The sequence below is a fragment of the Suncus etruscus genome, chromosome 13 (assembly GCF_024139225.1).
Source record: "Suncus etruscus isolate mSunEtr1 chromosome 13, mSunEtr1.pri.cur, whole genome shotgun sequence".
In the NCBI taxonomy this organism is placed as follows: Eukaryota; Metazoa; Chordata; class Mammalia; order Eulipotyphla; family Soricidae; genus Suncus; species Suncus etruscus.
Window position 1 is genome coordinate 48,430,323 of NC_064860.1, and position 22,839 is coordinate 48,453,161.

Here is a 22,839-nt window from a genome sequence, read left to right on the forward strand (position 1 = left end):
AAATTTAATTAAAGGAGAGAAAAAGTAATAAAATATTGTTGATATTAGTTAGATATATAACATAATTCAACCCACTTTATTAATTCCATATCTCCTTGTATATCACAATGTGGAGAAAAAGAATATATATAGGAAAATTTCTGACCAGAAACTAGAGCCCTGCTTTAAAATGATTAAGTCTTCTCTGTGCCACCATGTGATCATAATTAAAATTTAGTGCTGTGAGCTCAGAGTCATAATTGGAAGATCATGGTTGGATTAAATAGTCTCTAAGTCTACCTCTGGAGTTGAGTGATATACTCATTTGACTCATGAACTCAGCTGAATCATTTATTCAATAAATATTTATGCTTTACCTTTATTGCATGTGATATTGTATTGGGTGCTAGAGATAGTCAAAAGTGGTTTATGCCCTTAAAGATTTTATAAACTAATAGCTAGTGCCAACATTTATAAGTGACATTTATAAATAAAGCTCTATTTATGGAATAGGTAGCTGAAATACTGTATTTTACACAATTATTCCCCCCACCAGAATTACCTCTGAAGAATATTAGGTCTAATTTTTAATTTTTAAAACATTTATTTTTTAATTGAGATTCTCTAGATTACAATACTATTAATAATTATTTCTCAGTTGCATAACCCCAACACCACAGTAATCATTCTGTGTACCCATCTCCCTCTTTCAAGTACCCCACACCCATTCTTCTTATCACTCCCTTCCCCCAACTTAGTTGTGTAAATCAGTTCTCTCATTATTATAACTTATAAATGTTATACTTTAAGTACCATTTACATATTCAAAGTTTACTTGAGAAGTAGAGCCTTTTACTAATATACATACATGGAATGGATAAAGTATTAGCTAATTATCATGACTTTAAAAGTTCATAACCTTTTGCCCCTATCTTTGGGAGTTAGGTTTGCAGGCTATAGAAAAAGGATGAGAAAGTATAAAACACCATCAAGGTATTTTGAAATATGTTATCTGAGGAAATTATCTGATGATTATTTCAGTTATAGCAAAGGTGGCCTGAGTATATTATAAAATGGTTTTTAAGTTCTCAGTCTCATGTGGAATAATTGTTCAAGTCGCATTCACGAATCACTGTCCTTTATGTATCATTTGCCAGAGTTTAAGGATGCTGGTAGAAGATAAAGGATGGTCTATTTTTTTCTCTCTTAGTCATCTCTTATTAGTCTCTTTCCCCCTACACGTTCACATGTGTTATGAGTAATGATAGAGGCATAAAGGGAAAGGATTGTTAGAAACCAATTGGTGTTCATCTTTAGATCAGCATGATGTAAGAGTGTATGTAAGAGTGTAAACGGTTGTGGTATGTGTCTCCTCTGTCATGTGGTTTGTGTACCACACTCTTGGGCTCTTCTAATAGATAGTGGATACTCCCAGCCTCTGCTCTTTCTATTGTGCTCTTCCAAGGAACAGTGAATCACAAAAACTGCAGGGAGATATAATTATGCGGAGTCTAGACTGACTTTTCAGAATTTCTCTGCTACTTTCTGTTCCATCTGCTGAGCCTGTCTCAGCCAATACTCAGAATCCCAGATACCCCAAATACCCATCTAAGTCCCTCGGGTAGAAAAATTAAAGCAATATTTTTTACTGCATTTAAGAAACTATGGAAGATGGCTGCTTTTTTTTTTTTTTAGCACTCACCTCCCTGTCATCTTGAATGAATGACCTTCTTGAACAAGTGACTTTTCTTGGATCTTGGCCTGGGTAGGTAATTTGTTTGGCAAATAGCATGAACTCTAAAGGGTTGTCCAGAACTTCTGAGAAGTTCTCCATTTTTTTGTCTAACAGCTATTTGCCTCTAGTCTAAAACATTTTCAGGCTATAAATATTTGCCTACAATATTTGCCTTTTGATTAGTCTTTCTGTGAATAATAACCTCCATATTCCAACCAAAGCTCTGAATAAAGGTTATCTGCAGGTGTTTGGAATTGTTTTAGTTTTTCAGCCCCAAGCCAAAACTTAGCACCAATTTCTAGCCAAAGGAGTGAGTCATTCTACACACCTGCCTCATGAACATTCATGTATGTCCAGATCCAGCTACTACATGACTGATGCTTTATGAGCAATAACAGGAACATCCATCTGAACCCATTCAACTGTGCCTTAGAGATAAGATTGTTATTTGTCAAATCATGAGTCTTAGGGGGTAGTTCTTTACAGATAGAATATTAGAACATTTTCACATGTCACAGAATTGAGGTCAAGAATCTGAGGGAAAAAGGACAAGCCCAAAGTTTCTGTTCTTCTGTCAACCCTACAACTAAGGGAGAATTTAGAGTTTTAATGCTTCACACTTCTCTCTCTTTCTCTCTCTAATATGTGTAGAATGGAGAATGAAAATAAAGTGTCCATTAGAATACCTTTTTAAAAAATATTAAAATATTTTTATAATAGCACCATATTTACCAAGTTGTTCATTTCTGGTATTAAATATTTTGCCACCATTCCCACCATTAGTGGGAACTTCCCTTAATCAGTGTTCTCTATTTCTCACCCACCACCCTAGTCTGCCCCCTTGCAGGCTTAAATAAATTACTTTATATTGCCTGTTACAGCACACAAGTAAAAATCTTATAATAACAGATCAATAAGAGTCAATTTGAAATTATTTGTTATATCTCTTTATGGTGTTACTAAAGTTAATGTCTAAGGATTTCCTGGGCAGCGATTGGTGATAGTTGAGTCTTCTATGTTACTGTTTAGGCTCACTGAGCTTAGATTTATGTGAAATTTTCTCATCAGATTTCCTGAGAAACCACTGGGTTGACAGTACTATGAGATTTTGAGGTGTTGCAGAGTCATTTGTGGCAGAAATGTCCAGAATCTAGCGATCTAAAACAAATTTGGTGGGTTGGTAGTTTCACAATTATAAGTTGTAGAGCTAGATGATTTCTGTCAGCAGATCTTGGGTGTTGCTGTGGGCTGCTGTGGCTCATGCAAAAACGAGCCTCTGCTCCTACCCATTTTGAGAAGGCCTTAGAGGTATCATCCTGTTCCAGACTAGCTGGGAAGACTCTGCAGCTCTTATTTTCTTTTTGAAGTATGATAGAGGAGATGGGCTACTTTTCTGCCAGAAAGAATGTAGCTGTGGGTGGGGACTCTTTAATATTTTTTTGTTTTCTGCAGCCATACCCAGTTGATGCTCAGGGATTATTCCTGGCATTGCTCAGGGTAATATATGGTTTGTCAATGATTGAACCTGGATTGGCTGCAATCAAGACAAATCCCCGCACTATTATTTTTGACACAATCAGGATATTCTTTAATAAATTCCCCAGCTCCCTATTTATAGAGAATTTATCTAGATTTCAGGCTTGCCTTGGGAGTAAATAGTAGGCATATAACTGAGTAGTACTTAAACCATTTTTTTCAAAAACATCATATATCCAACAGAATACAATGATAATACACACAGTAAATTTCCTATAGAAGTGTTAATTACTCTTGAGGTAAAAGTTCTATAAAAAGACTCAACTCAATAAAACTGGGTACTGTAAGGAGATATTCCTTCATTAACAATACTGCAAACCACAGTGTCTAAAAGGAAAAAAACAAGGAAGAGAGCTCGAAAATCATCTGCCACAGAGGCAGGCAGAGGAGAAAGTAAGGGGGAGGACGGGAGGGAAACTGGGAACATTTGTGTAGGAAAAGCACACTTGTGAAGGGACAAGTATACATTGTATACTGTAGGGTATACATTGTATAACTGTAACTCAATCATGAATGACTTTGTAAATGTGAAAAAGCAACTGTATTTGGAACAACCTTGTAAACATGGTGTTTAAATAAAGTAATGAAAACAAAGAAGCTAACTCATACTTCTGTGATTCTCAGTTTTAATGTGAGTTGGAATCATTCAGGAAATTTGCTTAAATTTTGTGCTATCTCTTCTCTAGTCCTTTAGAAAGTCTAAGTATGTGGGTTTCTATAGTATGGTTTAGACTTAGAGAATCTAAATTACCAAAGTAAATGAGTAGTCTAGGTGATTTTATGCAGAAAAAATTGGGGTCATGCTATTAAAGTCCTTCTGACTCTCCTTTGAAGTTTGAAACATTAGTTTTTCTTTCTTTCTTTCTTTCTTTCTTTCTTTCTTTCTTTCTTTCTTTCTTTCTTTCTTTCTTTCTTTCTTTCTTTCTTTCTTTCTTTCTTTCTTTCTTTCTTTCTTTCTTTCTTTCTTTCTTTCTTTCTTTCTTTCTTTCTTTCTTTCTTTCTTTCTTTCTTTCTTTCTTTCTTTCTTTCTTTCTTTCTTTCTTTCTTTCTTCTTTCCTTCCTTCCTTCCTTCCTTCCTTCCTTCCTTCCTTCCTTCCTTCCTTCCTTCCTTCCTTCCTTCCTTCCTTCCTTCCTTCCTTCCTTCCTTCCTTCCTTCCTTCCTTCCTTCCTTCCTTCCTTCCTTCCTTCCTTCCTTCTTTCTTTCTTTCTTTCTTTCTTTCTTTCTTTCTTTCTTTCTTTCTTTCTTTCTTTCTTTCTTTCTTTCTTTCTTTTTCTTTCTTTCTTTTTTCTTTTTTTTTTGTTTTTGGGCCACATCCGGCAGTGCTCAGGGGTTACTCCTGGCTGTTTGCTCAGAAATAGCTCTTGGCAGGCACAGGGGACCATATGGGACACCAGGATTCGAACCAACCACCTTTGGTCCTGGATTGGCTGCTTGCAAGGCAAACGCCACTGTGCTATCTCTCCGAGCCCGAAACATTAGTTTTTATAAGTCCCTAATCAGTCTTAAATTTCTCTGAAAATTTTTTACTTATTCTAACCTCTTATGAGGCAACCTCTGAGTTGCACCTTGGGGAAAATTGACAGTGAAATAAATGCAAGACTTTAAATACTTGTAGGAAAGAAGGTAACTAGAAGCTACTTAAAAATAGACTGAATTTTCATTAACTATTAAAAAGAGAAGTCTTTTTATTAACAATTTTTAATTTGACCAAAGTGGTTTTCAAATAATTCACAGTAGTATTTCAGGTACATTGTGACATTGAATCAGGGGTCTTATTAACACCCAGGGAAAACTCAGTCCTGTGGAGTATTTACATGCACTTGATCAGTAAAGGGGCCATATTCACAGGATAAGTATAGAAATGGAAAACATACCTCTCTCCAGCATTTGAAAAGCTATAGATTATATTCCCTGTTTTATAGACTCATTCTTTTTTATTCAACTTTTGCTATATTGATGTTTTTAATTTTTTTAAATTACAATAATATCTTTATTTAAATGTTATGATTACAAACATGTTTATAGTTGGGTTTCAGTCATTAAAATTGCACCTTCCCTCACCAGTGCAACCTTCTAGCCACCAATGTGCCCCATCTACTTCCTCCCACAATCCCTGCCTGTCTTTGAGACAAGCATTCTATTTCTCTCACTCATTACCTTTGTATAGACTCATTCCTTAAGCTTTCAGAAGAGGAAGGGTTCTAGTGGCATTAAGGTAGATAATCCTGCCCCCAGGGTGGGCACCTTCAATTCCATACTTGTAACTCACTAAGGACTACTCAGATTGTGGCTTAGATTCTTTTTACTTATTTTCTCTTTATTTAAACACCATGATTATAAATATGATTATAGTTGTATGATTTCAGTCATGTAAAAAACACCCCCCTTCACCATTGCAACATTTCCACCACCAATGTCCCAAATCTCCCTCCTCCCCAACCCCCACACCTGTACTCAAGACAGGCTTTCTACTTCTCTCATTCATTAACATTGTTAGGATAGTTTTCAATGTAGTTATTTCTCTAGATTCTTGAGATTCTTGACAGGACCTTCAGTGCCCATAGCAGTGACCTCACTCTGGAGGGGTATTTATTTGAGTTCAGATACTAATCTATCAAACCATGAAGTACAATTATAAAGTCAGAGTGTTGAAAGCTGTTTTCCAAGGTACAACTCAGATGGTTTATGCTAGGTTGCCTGTTTATCATAAACACCAGAACAAACCTGAAATTTGTTATAAAATAGTTATTTAATTGAGGAGTTGATCCACTTCAGTATTCCTAGGATTTTACTCGTAACAAAAAGGTTGGTTCTGTTCAATTGTGTAGGGCATTGGAAAATAATCACAATTCAGTGCTTTCTTCTGTGTATTTTCTCAAGCATTAGCTCATCCAACCCAGGAAAATGGAGGCACTTAGGGAGAAGTGGTGACTCCTGTAAATGATATTTCACTTGTTTGTTTGTTTTGGGATCATACTCTGTGGTTCTCAGGACTTATCCTTGACTTTTTTCTCAAGACACACTCCTGGCAGGGCTTGGGGGATATATGGAGTGATTGGGATCGAACTTGGGTCTGCCTTGTACAAGGAAATTGCCCTACCTGCTTTACTGATGCTCTGCACCAAATGTGGTTGATACTTAAGAAGGGCTAGATATTTTCCAAGTGTATTTCCATTTATTCTTGAGCATGTATTTTCTAGCTTTACCTAAGGTGAACATAAAGGGTGTGGAGGCATGTGCTTGAACTTGCTCCAGTGGAATGTGCAGGCAAGTGCTTCAAGACTTGGCTAGTAGAATCTTCTCATAACCTTAATGCTCTCATCACTGGCTTTATGCAGAGAAGGATAAAGACTTGGAAGAAGGTTCTACCGCAAGATGGCAGGAGAACATATCCTTCTTTACATGACTACATTTGGCAGTCTTTTTCTTACTGCATTTGAGTGTGACATTGCAAATAATAAGCTCAGCTTTGAGACTGAAGCTTTTTTGTATTCTGTCAATCTTATTAAAGCTTCTAAAGGTGACCTACCTGTTAATATGTTAGATAAAAAAATTAACATTTTTATATTGTATTTATTTTGCATCTCAATATGAGAGCTTATATCCAATGTATACTCATTTCTGATATTTAGAACTATCTGGTTACATTTGCCTAGATGACATGGAAGATCTTCTGGTACCAGTTAGTCTGGACTAGGTTGTATTTTCTGAGACACCAGTCATCCTTGGAGACAGAGATCCGGGAAGACAAAATTGGCCTATAGCAAAGTAGTGGGTTCTGTGAGAGAAGTGGTTGCTTTAAATATGACTTACTCTTTAGTTTAGACCTTTTTTTGACCTTTTTTGGGGGGTCCATACCTGGTGATGCTCAGAGGTTACTCCTGGCTATGCTCTCAGAAACTGCTCCTGGTTGGGGTCCAAGTGGGACACTGGGGTATAGAACTGCAATCCATCCTAGTCTAGTGCGGGGAGGCCTTACATCTTGTGCCACCACTCTGGGCCCAGTTTTTGGTTTTTAGAATGAGAAAGATACTTGGTAGTCAGAACTAAACTAAACATGTGTACCATATTTCCCAGCATATAAGGAGACTTTTTAACCCATGAAAAACTTCTTAAAAGTCTTATACATTAGGAGACGAAGAGATAGCATGTAAGATGTAAGATATTTGCCTTGCATGCAGAAGGACGGTGGTTCAAATCCCGGCATCCCATGTGGTCTCCAGAGCCTGCCAGGGGGAATTTCTGAGTGTAAAGTCAGGAGTAGCCCCTGAGTGCTGCCGGGTGTGACTCAAAAACTTAAAAAAAAAGTCTTATACATTAAATATAGCTCAAATCCTATATTTTAACAGGAAAAGTAGGGGTTGTCTTATCCACCCAGTCGTCTTATATGTCAGAAAATATGGTAATTTACATTTCTTTGCTTCACTTATGTGTAAAAAATAATACTTAATTTTTCTAAGTCATATTAGTCTCAATTCTTATCCATCTGGGAATGTGGGACAGTCAAACCTGGTACTTTCTTTAAATTAACCCAGAATATTTCTCTATCTAGGAGATGAGAATGAAGAGCTGTTGAATATTTTGAGTTTCTGTTTCTTCTGAGAAACTCATTGTTTGAGTACATCTGTACCATCTGTGAGTGACTGCCTCTGAACAGAAAATCTTCTAAATGGTAAGGCTTCAGTATGTGTGTGTGTGTGTGTGTGTGTGTGTGTGTGTGTGTGTGTGTGTGTGTAGAAAAGTTACTTAAGATTTGAGAGATGCTAGAAAGAAACACTTAACAAATCTCATAGTGCTGCCATTTCTCTGCCTTTGTTTCTCCCTCATATTCTGGGAACAATTAATTCTTTCTCTTTCTTCATGTGGAATAGAGTTGCCTGCATCTAACTGCTTTGAGAATTCATTCTAATGCCAAGCATTTATTTTGGTCAATTTTTTAAGCAGATTTCCCTTCACATGAGGAAATATGAAAAAGTTTTCTTTTTTACATGCACATTTCTGAAAAATTTGAAAAAAGTAGCAAAAATGTCAGAAAATACTATCAAATTTTAAAATCACTAATGTCCAGGTATAATTATTCTTATCTTTAATATATTTTACAACTAAGGCCTTTCTTTTATCTGACATTTTTACAAAGGTTATGCTGGTCTTGTTTATAGTTAGTGAGAGGGGAGAGCTATAGTTTCAATTCCTTGAGGAAACTGTTATTGATTGATGTATAATTCATGGAAAAAAATCCTCAAGTGTGAAAGAACTAAAAAAACTCACCTTAGACAAGTAATTTTTATGTCTTATTTTATCTTAATAGACATAAGATATTCAAGCTTTCTCTCATTGGAAAGAGAAGTTAGGTGATCAAACTTCTAGACTGAAATATCAAATATCTGGAATAACATATATTCAATAAACAAATAACAAATTCTAGAATTAAAATAGGGAAAGGAAGTAACAAAGGTTGAATTTTTATTGCTTTATAAATTTGTATCAGCAAGAAGAAAACAAAAACAAACTCACCAACAGCATAATAAAAACAAGAAAAACAGTAACCCACAAATTACAGAGTGATTTGTAACTGTTTTCACTAAAATGTGGCAGACTAAAAGTATTCTGTTGTTTATATGATAGTATCAAAGAAGTCTTGCACTTTGCATCAGTGGATGTAGAACAGGGGTCTCAAACTCGTGGCCCGCGGGCCATTTGTGGCCCTCCGTACAACATTTTGGCCTGTGGCCAGCCTTCAAATATCGCAGTATTCACGATTATTTGTTTACCGAATATCGCAATAAAATCGCATTAGTAAGAAAAAATCGCATTAAACATTTGCATACCTCGAGCAGTTCCTTTCGGGGTATGCAAATGTTTAATGTGTTTTTTTTTGCGATTTTTTTTCTTACTAATGCAATTTTTTATTGCGAATATTCGGTAGGCGAAAACCCTTATGCGGCCCTGCCTCACCCCGACTTTGCCTCCTGCAGCTCTCAGGTAAATTGAGTTTCAGATCCCTGATGTAGGCGATTGGTTGCATTTACAATAGCCTACAGATCTAATAAGAGTGTCAGGCATAAACCTAAATGCTGATCAGATTTGGACCTCCTTAGAGTATAAAGAAGGCTGTAGGTGAATAGCATATACTGAACCCAGAAGGCTTGGTACCAGGTTAAAAAAATGATATTACTTTGCAGTGGATTCTTTTTTTTATTTAAACAACTTGATTACATACATGATTGTGTTTGGGTTTCAGTCATGTACAGAACACCACCCATTACCAGTGCAATGTTCCCATCACCAATGTCCCAAATATCCCTCCTCCCCACCGGACCCACGCCTGTACTCTAGACAGGCTTTCCATTTCCCTCATACATTCTCATTATTAGGACAGTTCAAAATGTAGTTATTTCTCTAACTAAACTCATCACTCTTTCTGGTGAGCTTCCTGAGGTGAGCTGGAACTTCCAGCTCTTTTCTCTTTTGTGTCTGAAAATTATTATTGCAAGAATGTCTTACAATTTTCTTAAAACCATAGATGAGTGAGACCATTCTGCATTTTTCTCTCTTTCTGACTTATTTCACTCAGCATAATAGATTTCATGTACATCCATATATAGAAAAATTTCATGACTTCATTTCTCCTGACAGCTGTATAATATTCCATTGTGTATATGTACCACAGTTTCTTTAGCCATTCATCTGTTGAAGGGCATCTTGGTTGTTTCCAGAGTCTTGCTATGGTAAATAGTGCTGCAATGAATATAGGTGTAAGGAAGGGATTTTTGTATTGTATTTTTGTGTTCCTAGGGTATATTCCTAGGAGTGGTATACCTGGATCGAATGGGAGCTCGATTTCCCGTTTTTGGAGGCATCTCCATATCGCTTTCTATAAAGGTTGAAGTAGACGGCATTCCCACCAGCAGTGGATAAGAGTTCCTTTCTCTCCACATCCCCGCCAACACTGTTTATTCTCATTCTTTGTGATGTGTGCCATTCTCTGTGGTGTGAGGTGGTACCTCATAGATGTTTTGATTTGCATCTCCCTGATGATTAGTAATGTGAAGCATTTTTTTCATGTGTCTTTTGGCCATCTGTATTTCTTCTTTGCCAAAGTGTCTGTCCATTTCTTCTCCCCACTTTTTGATGTGATTAGATGTTTTTGTTCTTGTAAATTTTTGTCAGTGCCTTGTATATTTTGGAGATTAGCCCCTTATCTGATGGGTATTGGGTGAATAGTTTCTCCCACTCAGTGGGTGGCTCTTGTATTCTGGGCGCTATTTCCTTACAGGTGCAGAAGCTTCTCAGCTTAATATATTCCCATCTGTTAATCTCTGCTTTCACTTGCTTGGAGAGTGCAGTTTCCTCCTTGAAATGTCTGTGGTCTCAATATCCTGGAATGTTTTGCCTATGTGTTGTTCTATATATCTTATGGTTTCGGGTCTCATATCGAGGTCTTTAGTCCATTTGGATTTTACCTTTGTACATGATGTTAGCTGGGGGTCTAAGTTCAATTTTTTGCAAGTGGCTAGCCAGTTGTGCCAACACCACTTGTTGGAGAGGCTTTCTTTGCTCTCTTTAGGATTTCTTGCTCCTTTATAAAAAAGTTAGGTGATTATATGTCTGGGGAATATTTTCTGAGTATTCAAGCCTATTCAACTGATATGAGGGCCTGTCCTTATTCCAATACCATGCTGTTTTGATAACTACTACTTTGTAGTAAAGTTTAAAGTTGGGGAAATTAATTCCTCCCATATTCTTTTTCCCAATGATTGCTTTAGCTATTCTAGGGTGTTTAATGTTCCAAACGAATTTCAAAAGTGCTTGATCCACTTCTTTGAAGAATGTCATGATATCTTTACAGGGATTGCATTAAATTTGTATAATGCCTTGGGTAGTATTGCCATTTTGATGATGTTAATCCTGCCAATCCTTGAGCAGGGTGGTGCTTCCATTTCTGCGTGTCCTCTCTTATTTCTTGGAGCAGAGTTTTATAGTTTTCTTTGTATAGGTCCTTCACATTTTTAGTCAAGTTGATTCCAAGATATTTGAGTTTGTGTGGCACTATTGTGATTGGGTTGCTTTCTTAATGTCCATTACTTCCTTATTACTATTGGTATATAGAAAGGCCATTGATTTTTGTGCGTTAATTTTGTAGCCTGCCACCTTGCTATATGAGTCTATTGTTTCTAGAAGCTTTTTGGTAGAGTCTTTAGTTTTTTCTATGTAGAGTATCATGTTATCTGCAAACAGTGAGAGCTGACTTCTTCCATTCCTATCTGGATTCTCTTGATAACTTTTTCTTGCCTAATCACTATAGCGAGTATTTCCCGTGCCATGTTTAATATGAGTGGTGAGAGAGGACAGCCTTGTTTTGTGCTAGAATTTAGAGTGAAGGCTTTTCATTTTTCTTCATTGAGGATAATATTTGCCACTGGCTTGTGGTAGATGGCCTTAACTATATTGAGAAATGTTCCTTCCATTCCCATCTTGCTGAGATTTTTGATCAAGAATGTTTGTTGGACGTTATCAAATGCTTTCTCTGCATGTATTGATATGATCATGTGAATTTTATTTTTCTAGTTGTTGATGTTGTGTATTATTTTGCACATTTACGAATGTAAATCGCCGCGATGAAACATACTTGATCATAGTGGATAATCTTCTTAATGAGGTATTAAATCATATTTGCCAGGATTTTGTTGAGGAGCTTTGCATCTGTATTCATCAGAGATATTGGTCTGTAATTTTCTCTTTTTTGTAGCATCTCTCTCTGGTTTAGGTATCAAGGCTTCAAAAAAGCTATTTGGAAGTGTTTCCTTTTGTTCAATATCATGAAAGAGTCTTGCCAGGATTGGTAATAGTTCCTCTGGAAAGTTTGAAAGAATTCATTAGTGAATCCATCTGGGCCTGGGTTTTTGTCTTTGGACAGACATTTGATTATCGTTTTAATTTTATCAATAGTGATGGGGGTGTTTAGATATGCTACATCCTTTTCCTTCAACCATGGAAGATTATAAGAGTCCAAGAATTTATCCAATTCTTCCAGCTTCTCATTTTTAGTGGTGTAGAGTTTCTCAAAGTAGTTTCTGATTACCCTTTGAATCTCTGCCATATATCTCCTTTTTCATTTCTAATATGAGTTATCAAGTTTCTCTCTCTCTTTTTCTTTGTTTGTTTTGACAGTGTTCTATCAATCTTGTTTATTTTTTCAAAGAACCAACTTCTGCTTTTGTTGATCTTTCGGATTGTTTTTGGGTTTCCACTTCATTGATTTCTGCTCTCAGCTTTATTATTTCCTTCTGTCTCCCTATTTTTGGGTCCTTTTGTTGGGCACTTTCTAGTTCTACTAGCTGTGTCATTAAGCTACTTAGGTAATCTCCTTCTTCCTTCCTGATGTGTGCTTGCAAAGCTATAAATTTTCCTCTCAGTACTGCTTTTGCAGTATATAAGTTCTGATAGTTTGTGTCTTTATTGTCATTTTTCCCAGGAACCTTGTGATTTCCTCCTTGATTTCATCTTGGACCCACTGGTTATACAGTATGAGGCTGATTAACTTCCAAGTGTTAAAGTTTTTCTTCTGTGTCCCTTTGGAATTCACAAATAATTTCAGAGCCTTGTGGTCAGCAAAGGTAGTCTGCAAAATTTCTATCCTCTTGATAATATGGAGGTATGTTTTATGTGCCAGCATGTAGTCTATCCTGGAGAATGTCCTATGTACATTGGAGAAGAATGTGTATCCAGGTTTCTGGGGATGCAGTGTCCTATATATATCCACTAGGCCTCTTTCTTCCTTTTCTCTCCTCAGGTCTAGTATATTCTTGTTGGGTTTCAGTCTGGTTGACCTATCCAGTGTTGACAAAGCCATGTTGAGGTCCTCCACAATTATTGTGTTGTTATTGATACTATTTTTCAGATTTGTCAACAATTGTATTAAATATTTTGCTGGCTCCTCATTTGGTGCATATATGTTTAGAAGAGTTATTTCTTCCTGTTCTACATACCCCTTGATTAATATAAAATGTCCATCTTTGTCCCTTACAACCTCCCTGAATATAAAGTTAGCATTATCTGATATTAGTATGGCCACTTTAGCTTTTTTATGGGTGTTGTTTTTTTGGATAATTTTTCTCCAGCCTTTTATTTTGAGTCTATTTTTATTCTGACTATTCAGGTGTGTTTCTTGTAGGCAGCAGAAGGTTTGAGTTTTTTGATTCAATCTGTGTCTCTTAACTGGTGCTTTTAGTCCACTGATGTTGAGAGAAAGAATTGTTCTGGGTTTTAATGCCATCATTTTTATCAAAATTTGGTGTGTCTTCTGGTTAGTCTTGTCTTAAATTAGGTCTTTCAGTTTTTATCTTAAGACTGATTTTGAGTCTGTAAAGTTTCTGAGCTGTTGTTTGTCTGTGAAACAATGTATTCTTCTGTCAAACCGGAAAGTGAGTTTTGTTGGGTACGGTATTCTAGGTGAAGCATTCAAATCATTCAGTCTTGTCACAATATCTCACCACTGCTTTCTGGCATTGAGTGTTTCTGGTGACATGTCTGCTGTAAATCTCAAGGATGCTCCGTTGAATAAAATTTCCCTTTTTGATCTTGCTGCTTTCAGAATTCTTTATCTGTGGGATTTGTCATTGTGACTAGGATGTGTCTTGAGATATTTTTCTGGGGTCTCTTTTGGTTGGTACTCTTCGAGCATGCAGGATTTGATGACATATATTCTTTAGCTCTGAAAGTTTCTCTTTAATGATGTTCTTGACCGTTGATTCTTCCTGGAAATTTTCTTCCTGGGTCTCTGGGACTCCAATGATTCTTAAGTTGTTTCTGTTGAGCTAATCATTGACTTCTATTTTCATCTGTTCCCATTCTTTGACTAATTTTTCCATTGTCTGTTCATTTGCTTTAAGTTTTTTTTTTAATCTCTCCTGCTGTATGGAATTGTTATTTATCTCATCTTCCACAGCACCAAGCCTATTTTCAGCTTCTGATACCCCTCTAGAACTTGTCCATTTTGTCATTCACTTTGTTTACTGATTTTTCAGGCCTGTTAGTTGACATGTTATTTCAGTTTGGAGTTTTGTGATTTCTGTCTTCATATTTTCTTGGTTCTTATTAGTGTTCTATTCAACTTGATCCATGGTTTCTTTGAGTTCATTGAGCATCTTCCATATTGCTAGTTTAAAGTCCTTATGTGAGAGGTTGATTAGTTGGTTGGTCATTATCTGGTCATCAGAATTGTCATCTTCATTCTCTATGTCTGATGCTGTCCTGCGTTGTTTGCCCTTTGTCACACTTGTATTGTGGGTTTTTCTACGTGTTGTGGTGGTATTCAGTGGCTAAATGATGTAGGTAGCCACACTCCTCTGGCTCCGCCCTTTCTGGATGGGTCAACTTGCCTCCAAGGGAGGGGAGTCCTCTGTGGATGAAGCCTCACACAGGATCAAATTTTAGGCCCAAGCATGCAGCAGAGAAGACAGTCCGGAGAGAAATTCTGGGCTTCAGTGATCCAGCACAGTTCTTAGTGTGTTTTTTTCTTCTTGTTGCAATGGTGTTCTTTCCTTAGAAAGAACTCTGGAGCCTCTTTTTGGCCCACTCCCAAGAGGTTCATGTGACAGGACAGTAGATAGACACACACAGGCAGCACTCACAATTTTTCACAGTCGGGCCCCACTGGGCAGGTGTAGTTTCGTGGATTTTCCCAGCCTGACATCACAAACAGGGGACCTGGCTTCTGCAAAGTACTGCTTATAGGCGTTTTTCACATTATGGAGCAGTTCCTTGGCGTTCTCGCCCTAGAATGGGCCTCTGGGAGAGTGAGTTTTCTAAAGCCTCTTTTCAGCCCACTCACAAGAGGTTCATGCAACAGGACAGCAGACAGACACACACAGGCAGCACTCACAATTTTTCACAGTCGGGCCCCACTGGGCATGCGTAGTTTAGTAGATTTTCCCAGCCTGATGACACAAACAGCTTCTCAGTAGATTCTTAACCACAACACTTAATATCTTAGTAATGTTAGAACCAACAATAGTGTTGTAGTGCTTCAAACTGGCAGAAGCTATGTTTATCCATTTACCTTGCCTCTTGATAGTATCTTTTTTTCTTGTGCTTAATTTGATTTCATGTTCTTTTTATCATGGTTCCTATTGATTCAAAGTCCATTTTTAATGTTGTCAACAAAATTAATGTTAAGGGGCTGGAGAGATAGCATAGAGGTAAAGCGTTTGCCTTGCATGCAGAAGGATGGTGGTTCGAATCCAGGCATCCCATATGGTCCCCTGTGCCTCCCAGTGGCAATTTCTGAGCATAGAGCCTGGAGTAACCCCTGAGTGCTCCCGGTGTGACCCAAAAGCAAACAAACAAAAAACGAAACAATGTCAAATTATTAATCTAGAAATGAAATTATAATTGGTTAAGGACTATAAAAGTGATTGCTATTGCTCTCCAATCAGGCATGTCTCATTCCATTATTCCTGAAGAACAAGAACAATGTGATGAAAGATATTGTACAACCTGTGGTCCCTAATTTAGTAATATTGGAACCAACATATTGTTGTAGTGCTTCATTCTAGCATTAGCTATGCTCATCTATTTACTTTGTGTCTTAAAAGTAACAAGACTAAATACATTTCACAGTGATCTCTGTGAGGTTTGGTGGGACTTCTAATGTTCTGGGCTGAAGATTAGGTACAGAACGTTATCCTTCTGAGCAGCATGATAATTATTTCCACAGCACACACTGTGATGTCCAACTAAAATGTCAAGTATACTCTACCTATATGTGATTAATCATATCAAGACCATTAGATTACGTGAGACTGAGAATTGAATCTGCTGAAGTAAAGGCAGATGAAAAAAGGGAGAAAATTATAAGCATACCAGTTGTGCATGAGAATTATTTGCAAGGCCAACTCCTTAATAAGAATGAAATCTGATTATTTTTGAAACAGTTGTCTAAAAGCTTTTTTTCATAAGAAATAATTTTATTTTCATAAGAAATAATTTAAAGCCATATCTCAAGGTTTTGAAGGACAGCCATGAACAGTGTTCATGGACAATGTTGTAGTTTGTTAAGCTGTTTTGTAATCTGGAAAGCTGGGACGTTTTGCACAAAGTTTGATATTTCTTCAGATATATCAGTAAAAGCACACGGATGGTAAGTTTTATGGGCAACTCAACTCCCTTTCAAGGTTCCCTTCTAATTTGCAATGTCAGAAAAATGGAAAAGTACTATTTGGACACTAGCTCTTCTTATAATAGTGGAGGGTGTAGTATTGTAATGTTTATTAGTTTATATATTTTGGGGGGGAACACACCTAGTGATGCTTAGGACTTACTATTGGTTCCATACTCAGGAATCACACCTGGTGTTGCTTGGGGACCAGTGCTTTGCCAGGGGATTGAATCTGAGTTAACTATATGCAAAGAAACTGACCTACACACTGTACTGTTGCTTGATATTGGAATGCTTTACATTACAGACCCTGCAAATAACTATTTTGTAAACCATGGTACCTAAAAAATATTTTTTATTGCTGATAATGCTCACATAAATTCTTTTTTGAATTTGTGATTTTTATCCTAGAATCAAAGTGATATTTTCCAAATAGCACTTCTTTGAACCTAAAAATAGTTAAAAAAAATCACAATAGCTTTAAGCAGTACTATCTGAGTAGAATGTTTGCCCAGCTATTACTATAGCTAAGGAAAACATTGGAAGGATACTGACGCAATCCTCAAAGGATTATAGTACTCAGAACTGCATAAACATCTTTTTTTGAATTTGGGATGATGTCACCAAGGAGTATATTAATGCATATGAGAGAAGACATTTAAGATGATCCTTAACTTGAAAAGATTTGTGACAAATGAGGAGGATGCAAAGATCAATAAGGTTGTGATTGAGATGGCAAGAAACCTGGATGTGGGTAGATATAAGCTTGGATATATCATAGAGGTGGTTATTGAGAAACTGATTATGGAGAAGTTGTCAGAACTGAATTAGAAATTTAGAGTCAAAGAAGAAAAAAGTGAAAAGATACTATCTGAGAAGAAAAGAATCCTAGAGAAAATTCAAAGTAGAGAAATTAGCAGAAACTTTGACAAACTTTAAAGAATTTTTTAAAATATGAAAAATATGATCTTAAGTACTGAAAGGTTTTCATTGAGAGGAATGCTTATGGTGGATTATTTGATTATGTAAAACTCTGTTATAAAAAGAACAAGTCAGAAAATATGCCAAATTGATACCTTCTGAGAAGAAAAATGCTCCTCAAGAAGAGCCTACAAGCCTTATTCCAGAGTTCATTGTTCTTATATCACATAAATATATATATGCTATTGTCCTGAATGATATATTCCAACTTTAATAGGAGTAATGGAGAAAAAACAGTGACATCTTTTGGATATCATTATTTGAATTTCTATTTCAACAATTACAGATAATAAAGCCCACGCTAATACTTTTATAATAAAAGACTTGGAGGTGAAACTGGTATCCTTTTTAAAACCCCCATAATTCTGGACTCACCATTGATTAAATTTTCTAATGATTTCCTGGAGAAATACTACAGTTTTAAAATTTATTTCTTTCCATCTAATAAAAAGGGTTATAAGTTAAAAACAAAAGTTTGGGCTCTGAGTCTTTGCTAACCTCAGGTAGAGAAATAAGGCATTTAGATAGTACAAGAGGAAGTATATGTGAGTCAGATAAAAAATATTACACCTATCATATTGTGCTTCTCTGGCCTCTTTAAAGAAAAAAATTGAGCTTAAGTGCTAAATACCTGGTATTGTATTTGTGTAATCAAAATAATCTGCTAATCCCTTTAATCTATTATGTCTTAAAATCACACAAAATAAAACTCATGAACACATTAATAGTAATGAATGCAAGGGAGAGGACAGAATCCAATAAAAATAAAAAAATAAAAATCTCTCAAAATCACTAACCTAATATTATTAAAAATGAGTAAGATAAACATACAACACACGTACCCACTTTGGCCGCAAAATTGTGTCAAGGCTGAGTCAGTCTCCATATAAAAAGAGATATGAATATTCTGCTTGGAAACTCAGTCTGAAAACAATGAGAGGAAATGACTTAGCACTTAACTTCTACATCAATTCTCGCAGAGTGACAGAAATCAAAGTACCTGGAGATGTTCTTTTAGATATAATTGGTTAAGCATTGTTTCAAATTTTAAAGTTTCACTTAGAATTTTAGGTTAATTTATGGGACTTCTGTGATTGCTAAGTAAAATAATCTCAGTGGTGGTTTTGGAGATGCCATTTTTTTTAAAATTAATGATGATAAGTAGTACTGTCCTAAAGACCTGGGTATACAGATTCTTCTGCATACTAATGGACCTTGTTTATCTGGGCCCAGCCTTATGATAGATAATCAAATACAACCATATATCAAGATAAGAATGTCCAACAAGCTGCAAATATTATCACCTAATAATTTTCTTATGACAATATAGATTCAACTGAGGAGAAAGATTTGTTCTTCCCCATGCTCATTTCTAAAAGCCTTATTGATAAATATTTTTAAAAATGGGCCTTAGAAAAACTAAAATCAATTATATTGCTTTTGAGTCAACATTTTATAAAAGAAGATTTTAGATAATGTGTTTAGAACCAAAGGAGCCTTTGTTCACCTTTTATCTCTAGTTAGCAGGTCTGCTAGTAAACCAATTCTTCAGGCTCAAATGATATCATTATTCTTTTCTCAGCCATTTTTATTGAATATCTGACATCAGTAATGACTTTGCCATTTTAAATACAGAAGTCCTTGCAAAAAATGTATAGATCAAATCCTGTTGGATTGTTTTGTACAAAATTTCTTGCCCTGACTTCAGTACATTCTGCACTTCTCAGACCAAGGGTTTCAACTGGCCTGACCTCTTTACCTTGCCATTTCTAATTTTCTTCCCCTGGGGAGGTCATATCTGCCAAATTATGGAAGGAGAGAGGGGTAATAGATGATGGTGACTGAGGTGATGAGGATCAGATATTTGGAATGAATGAGGCATGTGCTGAGAAATACATTTTATGAGATAAAAGCAGAAGCAAGAGCACTATATGGCGAATCACAGGAAAGCCAGGATTCATGGAGTTCTAGAAAAAGTATTATGAAACATATTTCTATCCAGCTAGGCTCCACTTTCAGTTCAGACACCAATCAGAAAGTTGCTATTTCTGCAAAAGGGAGTACAATGGAATGTCTAGAGAAACATAGGGGGTAAGGATATGCAGAAAAGTAAGTATACGGACTTGATAGCTAAATTACAGTATCTTACATGGAGCAGAAACAATGAGAAATCTTCATAGATATAGTTGGGAAAGGTTCAACAGTGAGACATTGTTACTCCTATTTTTTTTTTGTGAAAGCACAACCTTTTATTGCTAAGGGAAATGAGTATATCAGTTGCTCAATAAAAAGAAAATAGTAATAGGGGTCCTTTGTGGACAACCTGCAGTCAAGTTTGGCAAATGGAGAACATGAGCCATGTAGAGTAGGGCCTCCACCAGTTACTTTAATGAAACAAACCTTTTAGTAAAGTAATATGTCATGCTGGTCTAGTCTGTGCAGTCCAGTATGGTACCCGTGGGACTAATGGAGTTCAATTCATTAAAAAGAGACAAAGCCAAAAGTTCTGCTCCTTGGCCACATTTTATAGATTCAATTTCTACCTGTACCTCATGGTTGCAGTCCTGGAGAGCACAAACAGATTTGTCTCATTATTATGGAAAATTCTATTAAACAGCATGAAACTAACAGTGTTTGGGAGTCTGAAATTAAGTCTTGAGTGTGCAATTTGGCATCATGATGTGCTTCTGTTCCTTCACATTTTAAACAGGTTAGGTTATAGTACCTGTCCCTGGACTTGTTAGGAGGATTAAATAAATGAGATATTTTTTCTTTACCCCAAAAATAAAAGATGGTAGAAACATGCTTGGCACATAGTATATGTAATATTAATAGGTTTTTAAATAAATTGATGCTTACTCTCTGTATTCTCAAGTTTTCTTTCATTAATACTTATGCCAATTGTTAGCATTAGGTTGGCTAAAATGAGTTGTGCACTTATTCTTTACTGTGTGTGTGCATTCCATGTTGTAAGTGCCAAAAAATTTTCTGTAGGCATAACTTATTATTGTTACTTTATAACTGAAGACACTGACCCAACATTTACAATGCTGGAAGATGGTTTTTCAACTTTTGCTTCATCATTTATGAAAATAATTAGCTATCAGGCTTTGTTATAAAGCTTTCTTCTTCACTCTAAAGGAAATATCTGTGTCTTATGGCTTTAACTCTGCTGAAAAAATTGTTTCAGAGATAATATATTTAATGATGAGAGCTGACTACCACACAGAATTTAATATATGCCAGCCAAGTACTCACTGTAAGAACATTGTCTGATCTATATTCATCATAACACTAATTGCATCAGAGATATCCCATTATCATTTTATTTTACAGTTGAGTAAATCAAGATTCAGGAATGTTTAATATATTGCCTAAATTCACACAGCTAGTATTTTAAATATTCAGCACGTTAGTTTTCAAGCTGATTTTATGTTCCTCTGTATGCTGCACCAGGCAATGATGTAGAGGAAAATAATTTAAAGGCTATTAGCCAGAGAGAAATAAGAGCTGACGAGTTCAAAAGGCACTGATGTCCAAGGTGGATAAAGCCAGCATCTATCCTATTAAGCAGGTAGCTTTTCTCCAGCCAACTGTAGAGAATAACCACTGAACTCCTTAAATACAGCTATTTCAGTCCTGTGTTTACGTGATGCATGCATATCCTGACTCGCCCTTTCCTTGGAGGGGAAGTCGGATAAAAAGTACATACATGGAAATGTACTATTCATTGGCATGCAGGGGAGGATCATAGCCTCCCTGGCAGGGAGCATGTTCCTGCCCCACTGCACCTGCCTCACTGGCCTAGCTCTCACTAGATTTCCCCAGCTCCAAATTTCCCCATGTGCCTCCCTCCATTTGTTGAATGTCAGTAAGAATAAGAAAGAGTGAACTGATTTTGGAAATCAGATTTAAGAAGAACCATCTAGCTAACTCCCAGCTGGCAGTTTTTAAACTAAATTTCAGTGAGATTAAGTCTTCTGAGTCAGAGGAAATGACATCTGCATTTGCATGATTCAGAATGGCAGTGACACTAGGGGCAATCATTGAGGAGTTCCTGAAGGTGGAAGACCCAACAATGAGCAGGGGACCATACTTGTGCCCAAACCTCTGATGTCCTTTCCATTGGCCCCACCACAGGAAGTGGCCCATCAAGATTCACAGTAGGTTATTCCTGTTGCCACCCCACCCGGTTTCCTAAAAGCGAGACTACAGATGCAGTGATGGTTGCCAGTTTTCCCAAAAATACAGAAGTTACTTATTAGCACTTACATTTCATTACCTAGAAAGGCTCAGAAAACAGATCTGTAGTAGATTAAGTCACTGCCTTGGGAAGCCACTGAACTCTGCTGGAACTCAGATGCCAACACCCTATCTGCCAGTCTTCTGTGCTGTGCTCCATTTTTGGCCTTATTTCATTCTGTGTGTGGTTCAACTGAGAATGCTAGCCTCCCCTGGAGCCTTCTGTGGAGCTGAGCTTACACGCTCAGAAAGGGGAAGCTGCTGAACTCTGCTGGAACTCAGATGTCAGCACCACTATATGCCTGTCTTCTGTGCTGTGCTCCATTTTTGGCCTGATTTTATCCTGTGTGTGGCTCATCTGAGGACAAATTGCCTTCCCTGGAGCCTTCCCTGGAGGTGAGTTTACAAGCCCAGAAAGGGTGGAGCCAAAGGAGCACAGCTGCTCTGCTTCACTTCCCAGCCATGCACATCATTAGGCTATGAATACAACCACAACATGTAGAAAAACCCATAATACAAGTGTGACAATGGGGAAACAATGCAGGCCAGCGCCAGACATAGAGAATGACGATGGCAACTCTGATGACTTGAACATGACCAACCAACTAGTCAGTCTCTCAGATAAAGAGTTTAGAGTCGCAATATGGAAGATGTTCAAAGAACTCAAAGAAAGTATAGAAGAAAACACTAATAAGAATCAAGAGAATATGAAGAATAAAATCAGAAAACTCCAAACTGAAATTTCAGGTCAAATAACAGGTCTGAAAAACTCAGCAGATGAATCAAAGAAAAACATGGTTGAGTTTTCCCACGGGTTAACAGCGGCTGAGGATAGAATTAGTACACTGGAAGATGAGATGAATAACAACTCCATACAGCATAAGAAATTGGAAAAAAGCATTAAAGCAAATGATCAAACAATGGAAAAATTACTCAAAGAATGGGAACAGATGAAAATAAAAGTCTATGATGAGCTCAACAGAAAGAACTTAAGAATCATTGGAGTCCCAGAGACCAAGGAAGAAAATTTCCAGGAAGAATCAATGGTCAAGAACATCATTAAAGAGAATCTACCAGAGTTAATGAATACATGCAATCAAATCCTGCACACCCAAAGAGTACCAACTAAAAGAGACCCCAGAAAAAACACCCCAAGACACATCCTAGTCACAATGACGAATCCCACAGATAGAGACAGAATTCTGC